Genomic DNA, 7,282 nt, shown 5'->3' with positions numbered 1-7,282 from the left:
ATTATTATTTTATTTTTTTGATGGTTTTTATTTTAGGATCTGAGGCATAGTCCCAAGGTCCAACTAAGCAGTAGAGTGGTGTTTTAGATATTTACAGTTGGTGAGCCTCCCTTATTCTGAAAGGCCGGGTTTATAGAACATTATCATTCATTTTTGTTATGGTGTTACTGGGGGCCTTGTCCCAGTCTTGTTTTAGATTTATGATGAATCATATAATGCTAGAGATTTCGCAGACGGGTGTCACATGTTTAGAGTATTTAGAATTTCCTTTTTAATTGTTCAAAGTTTATGAGATTGACCATGGTTCTGTTATGTGTTGTTTTTTCACAAATTTTCTTATATCATATGAATATTGTCCATGATTTCTAGATAGAAGAGGGCGCTCGGGCATTCATGGTTTTGGATGCTCTTTACGGCTAGGGCCCCGGATCGGGTCATGACAAACTTAGTATCAGAGCATGGTTCATAGACCCAGGGAATCTGTGAAATTGTGTCAGATAGAGTCTTGTTTATGGATGTGTAGCGTGCCATACTTATAAGTAGGAGGCTATAAGGCATTTAGGAATATATCCCTTCTTTTGTGATTTATTCTGTGCTGTAGAGTATGAATGTCCTCTAATAAATGATCTTTTATATTATAGAAAGTTATCATGCCTCCCCATCACTCCAACAAACAGGATGCCCAAACTGAAGATGTCTTCTCTACACATGTGATGAGCACACGTAAGAGGGCTCATACTCTTGAGTTTGTTGGTACTCCCTAAGTTTTTCCTATTAAGACAAGTCCACCTAGGGCACCCAAGGCTTCTCGTTCTGGATCTTATCCTACTCAAACTCCTCATAGAGAGGTATCTAATTTTGAGTTTCGATAGTCCATGCATATGATAGCCCAGTTGGAGGTTTCTCAGGCCCATCAGTCAAAAGATGTGGGGTCTGTATCTAGTTTGTTTGAGATTAACCGGGTTGGCCAATTCATGAGGTTAAAACCACCTACGTTAACTGGTACGAATGTTTAGGAGGACCCCCAAGGGTTCATTGATAAATTAGAGAAGATTTTTTGAGTTACATGATACTCAGTCCCAAAGCAGTGTAGCTCTGCCACATCGATCGTTTTTGCTATATGGGACTTACGGTAAACATCACCTGGGAAAGTCTCAATTGGGCAGCTTAGTATGTTATACTTGTGTGCAGTAGGTCTACTTTCAGAGAGATTTTCCTTCTGCCAAAGGGAAATTTGAGGGTACCAGGTCCCAAGCTAATTTATCAGCTCCACCACCACCTCGCAAGGGTACTACTTCAGCTACTGGGAGTGGTCACAACTAGTTATATGCTTTGACTAATTGCCAGGATATAGAGGTATCACCAAATGTGGTCACAGGTACGTTACAAATTTTCTCCTGTGATGTGTATATGTTACTTGATCCCAAGTCAACCTTGTCTTATGTGACCTTAATTTTGGCAGTCAATTTTGGTTTTGAGCCCAAAAATATTTTGGAACCCTTATCTGTTTCTACTCCTATTGGTGACTCTATTATGGCTAGAAGGGTGTATACAAACTATGTTGTGTCCATTTATGATTGTGATATTGTGGCAGATCTTATAGAGCTTGATATTGGTGACTTTGATGCTATCTTGTGGATAGATTTACTCCATTCGTGTTATGCCATATTAGACTGTAGAACCCAAAAAGTTACTTTTTTCTTTTCGAATGAGCCAGTGATAGAGTGGTAGGGGAATCTTTAGCACCAGAAGGGAAATTCATATCTTATCTTAGAGCTCGTAGGCTTATATCAAAGGTTTGTTTGTATTATCTTATTTGGGTCATAGATTCCGATGCTGAAAGTCCTTCCCTCCATTCTGTCCCTATAGTTAATGAATTCTGTGAAGTCTTTCCCCATGTCTCCCAGGGATACCACCTGATAGGGAGATAGATTTTGGCATTGACTTGTTGTCGAATATCCGGCCTATTTCTTTCCACCATATAGAATGGCTCCTGCAGAATCAAAAGAGTTGAAATAACAGCTAACTAATCTTCTTGAAAAGGTTTTATCTGTCCTAGCATTTCTCCCTGGGGTATACCTGTACTCTTTGTGTGTAAGAAATATGGTTCCTTTCGAATGTGTATAGACAACTGTTAGCTAAATAAGGTTACTGTTAAAAATAAATACCCTATTCTCTAAATTAATGATTTGTTTGATCAACTCCAAGGTCTAAAATGTTTCTGTAAAATAGACCTTCGTTTGGGGTATCATCAGTTGAAGGTTAGGGGCTGACATTCCCTAAACAACTTTTTAAACCCAATATAGCCAGTATGAATTCTTAGTCATGTCCTTTTGATTGACTAAGGCTCCCGCAGCTTTCATGGAACTAATGAATAGGGTGTTCTATCAGTTTCTAGACCTATTTGTCATAACTTTTATCGACGACATCTTAGTTTACGCAAGGAATGAGAAAGATCATGCTAGTCAGCTCCAATTATCCTTCAGACCCTGAAAGATCATAAATTGTATGTAAAATTTTCCAAGTCTGAATTTTTTCTTAGTGTTATTGTTTTTTTGGGGCATATTATACCTAGTGAGGGAATTAAGGTTGATCCCCAAAAGATTGAGGCAGTGAGGAAATTGCCTAGACCAGCGACTCCAACCGATATCCAGAGCTTTTTGGGTTCTGCATAGTATTATATAAGGTTCGTAGAATGTTTTTCCTCTATAGTTGCTCCACCTACCAAGTTGACGCAGAAAAAGGTAAAATTCGTGTGGTTTGAGTTATGTGAAAGTAGTTTTGAGAATCTGAAAAATAAGTTGACTACCGTACCTATTTTGAATCTTCCCAAAGGTACAACGGGTTTTGTTGTTTACTTTGATGCGTACTGAGTGGGACTTGGGTGTGTAGTTATGCAACATAGTAAGGTATTAGCTCATGCATCTAGGCAGTTGAAGGTGCACGAGCGAAATTACCCCTCCCATGACTTATAGTTGGCAGCAGTGGTGTTCACACTTAAGATATGGCGCCATTATTTGTATTGTGGACATGTTGATATATTTACTAACCACAAAAGTTTTGTATATTTTTGCAGAAATAATTGAATCTCAAGCATAGGCGATTAGAATTGTTGAAGGACTATGATATGAGCCGGCACTATCATTCGGGAAAAAGAAAACATAGTGTAACGCCTTGAGTCTATATCATGGACACTACACGGTTCTTACGACCCCGAAGGACTACAAGTTAACCCATGACTAATATCTACTATGAGCACTGAATAATAATACTAAAAATAATGCAGAAAATAGGTTGAATTGCCATAACGTTCAAAATCTGAATACTGATAAATAATATCAACTATAATAATAATCTGCAAAACTGAATATTATCTGATAGTCTAGTCTGAAAAGCCTCTAACAAAACTATATGAATGTGGAGTTGATGGGATATTCTCCCAACTAATACCATCTACCAAATAACTGAAGCTACTGAAAATACTGAAATAACTGCATATCCTCGATAGATGAGGACTCACTACTGAATCTGACACTGTAGGCTGAATCTGAATCTGTCTATGTGCGGTCAGGAACTTGAGCGTCTGAACCTATGATATGAGACGTCATAGAGGAAAGAAAGAGTATATGTCAGTATTTGGAATGTACTGCTATACTAGATGAGGTAAGGCTGAATGCAAGGGTTTATATGCATGAACAATAACTAACTGAATGATATAGAGTAAATGAGTATGAAAGTACATGGATAACTGAAACTACTTTAAATACTGAGTATGCAATACTGTTCATATATGTGTATATTGTAATTGAGCTTATACTGAAGCTTAGTTCTGGGTTCTGATAACTGAGTGACGGATATTTGAGACTACTGATAACTTAGTTACTTAAACTAATTACTGTATCTGACAGTCCTAATTTTGTAAAACTGAATCGAGTTCTATACTAAGACAGAAACTGAAATTGTGGGTAGTAATCATCTAACCAACATGCCCCAAATAAGATAACTGGGATCCAAACTGTAACCACAATGTGAAGGGTGGCAGTACTGTTCCATGTGTAAAGACAAGCTGAAGAGTTACCCTCATCTGGTAGGTACTCTAAAGATAATGGTGTAACCCTCAACTGGCAAGTTAAAACACCTCATCAACCCTCAATTGGCAGGTTGATGTCTCAATCAACGCTGGCTATGTAGTTTTTGAATGCAAGGACTGCTTCTAATGATCACACCTTCTACTTCCAGGTGAGCCCCCATTCTTGGGTTCACTCGGTGCTGAATCCTACTCCCAACTAAATAGACACTGAATTGATTATACTGAGCTGAACTAGACTGATATTAAGTTCTGTAACTGACTGAGTTCATTAAGTTCTGTAACTGACTGAGTACTACTATTCTATGTCATGGCTGATACTATTTTATAACTACTGTAGCTCTAGGTAAACAACTAGATTTTTGGGAATTGAATACCCTCAGGACTCGATAGCATAAACCATAGCATGATCTTGAAAAGCATAACAATGTCCACTTGTTCATAATTCATTCTTAGAGATATTTTATCAAACACTTGTAGGGTATAAACTTGTACATATGCTAGCATGTCATGATTTCACCATTTAATTCACATGGACATTCCATTAAACACATGGAGGGCAAAACTTAATGCACATAATCATAGATATCATATAAACATTGCAACTACCATGCCCAAACTCGCAAATTGAAGGATAATAACATGGAAATTACACAATTCAATATACATGCTATTTCAATTTCATGGAAACCATAACTAATCACGGATTGAAACTCAATTAATGTCATGAACATGAATACAATCCAATTTCAAGCATATAAATCATAAATCAACAATCTCGTGGTTTTAAAAATGGATTCTTGGACTCTGTGGGTGAAAGGAACCTATAGATGAACACCTAACATACCTGGAAATATTAATTCTTGAACGTTCTTGTACAAATTCTTGAGTTTGTTCTTGATTTCTTGAAACCAGAGGTTTGCCCCTTTTAGAGAGAGTGTTTTAATATTAAGAGAAAATGAGGAAGTAATGATATAATAGGGTATTTAGGGCTTTAATCCCGTGTTTAGGAAGATTAGGGATTTTAGAAATTGACCAAACATCCCCTGAATTAAAATCATGGAAAAATAAAATCCTAATTTTTCATGTTGGCGCGATGCACTGGAATCGCCAGCTCACTGGAAATTAGACGACTGGGAACTGGAGGTTTGGCGCAATGCGGCGCCATCGTGTTTGCTCACTGCATGCAAATTTACCTCTTGATGTGATGCCACATGATCGCAATGGAACACTAGAAAATGACAATTGGTAATTTGGCTGGTGGCGCGATGTTGTGATATCGCATTGACTTACTAGAAAATGACCATTGCCATTTTGCTGGTCTTTGCAATGCACCGGGTGCCAATTTGTTACACTGTCTTACAAAAATGGTTCAAACTCTTCACTAGAGTATCGAATTTGGGCAAACTTTATATCATTGGAAAGCTGACTGAAATTCCTATGCATTGGAAAGCTCTAAAATTAAAAATACTGACTATTTTAAAAAATTTAGGTAGGAATAATCATGTACTTAGAGCTAAATTAATCTTGAGAAATACGGGGTATTACAATATCTCCCCCGTGGGAACATTCGTCCTCAAATGAGATTGATTAAGCTGAGAAACACTGATAGACTAAGCTTACCCACTGAACATGCATATCTTATGCATGGGTACATGACTAAAGCTATTGATAAGCTGACTTTCCATACTGAACATGCATATCTAATGCATTGGTACATGACTGAACTGATTCATAAATGCATGACTGGATATGCACGATAAAGAATACCAAGTTCATAAGTGTAACTAAACATGGAACAGAGTAAAGCTAAGGAAGACTGTTACCTTAAACTGAATCTGAGTTTGAGGAGAAGAGGTGAGGAAACTTGGTCCACATATCTACTTTTTCTTCCCAAGTAGCTACCTCAACAGAAAAGAACTTTGACCAAGGGAACTTCTTTGCTCCTCAGTCTGCAAGTTAGACGATTGAGGATCTAGATAGAAACCTCTTGGAAAGAGAGATCATTCTAAATATTTATGCCCTCTATGAGATCTATGACAGCTGGGTCACCAATGCATTTATTTAGCAAGGAGACATGGAACACTAGGTGTACTGAAGCTAGATCTGAAGGAAACTCGAGCTCATAAGCTACCTTTTTAGAAACGACTAAGAATTCTGTAAGGACCAACATATTGGGGACTAAGCTTTCCCTTCTTGCCGAACCTCTTTACCCTCTTTATGGGAGTGCTTTTCAAGAACACAAAATCATCGACCTTAAATTTTAGATCCATTCTCCTCACATCTGTATAGGATTTCTGTCGGCTCTAGCTGCCTTAAGCCTTTCTCTGATTAGTTAAACCTTCACAAAGGTATCAAACTAAATAAGGCCCTACTACTATAGCCTTACCTACCTTGAACCAACCAATTGGAGATGTAAATATCCTACCATAAATAGCCTCAAACGGAGCCATCTGAATATTATAATAGTAACTGTTATTATATGCGAATTCGATCAAAGGCAAGTGGTCATCCTAACTACCTTTGAAATAAACAGTACAGGATCTGACATATCTTCTAGATTCTAAATGGTTCTTTCTGCTTGACCATCTATTTGATGGTGGAAGGCTGTACTAAGGTGAACTTGGGTACCAAAACCTTTTTGGAATGCTTTCCGAAAATAAGAGGTAAACTAGGTACCTCTATTTGAGATGATGGATAATGAGATTCTGTGTAACCAGACCAACTATCTAATATAGAGTTTGGCATAGTCCTTGACTAAATAGGAGGAATGAACTGGCAAGAAATGAGCCAATTTGGTCATTCTATCTACGATAACCTAAATAGAATCATGCTGATCACGAGTATGAAGAAAACCTATCATAAAGTCCATGTTCACTTTTTTCTATTTCCATATGGGAATACTAAACTCCATCATGGACCCACTAGGCTTCTGATACTCAATATTAACCTATTGACACGTAGAGAACTTAGCTACAAACTCTGCAATATCTTTTTTCATGCCACTCCACCAATAGAGATCCCGCAAATTGTGGTACATCTTAGTGGCCCCTGGATGAATGGAGTATCGCGCACTATGCGATTGTGTAAAGATTCATTGCCTCAAGTCATCTAAACCCGGTACACATAAACGACCCTGGTAATGCAATGCAATACACCATCTCCCCCTTGGGAAAAAACCTCTACTTTCTAATC

Source organism: Capsicum annuum, chromosome 4, assembly GCF_002878395.1.
Source record: "Capsicum annuum cultivar UCD-10X-F1 chromosome 4, UCD10Xv1.1, whole genome shotgun sequence".
Taxonomy (NCBI): Eukaryota; Viridiplantae; Streptophyta; class Magnoliopsida; order Solanales; family Solanaceae; genus Capsicum; species Capsicum annuum.
Note: the sequence above shows the minus strand (reverse complement) of the source record.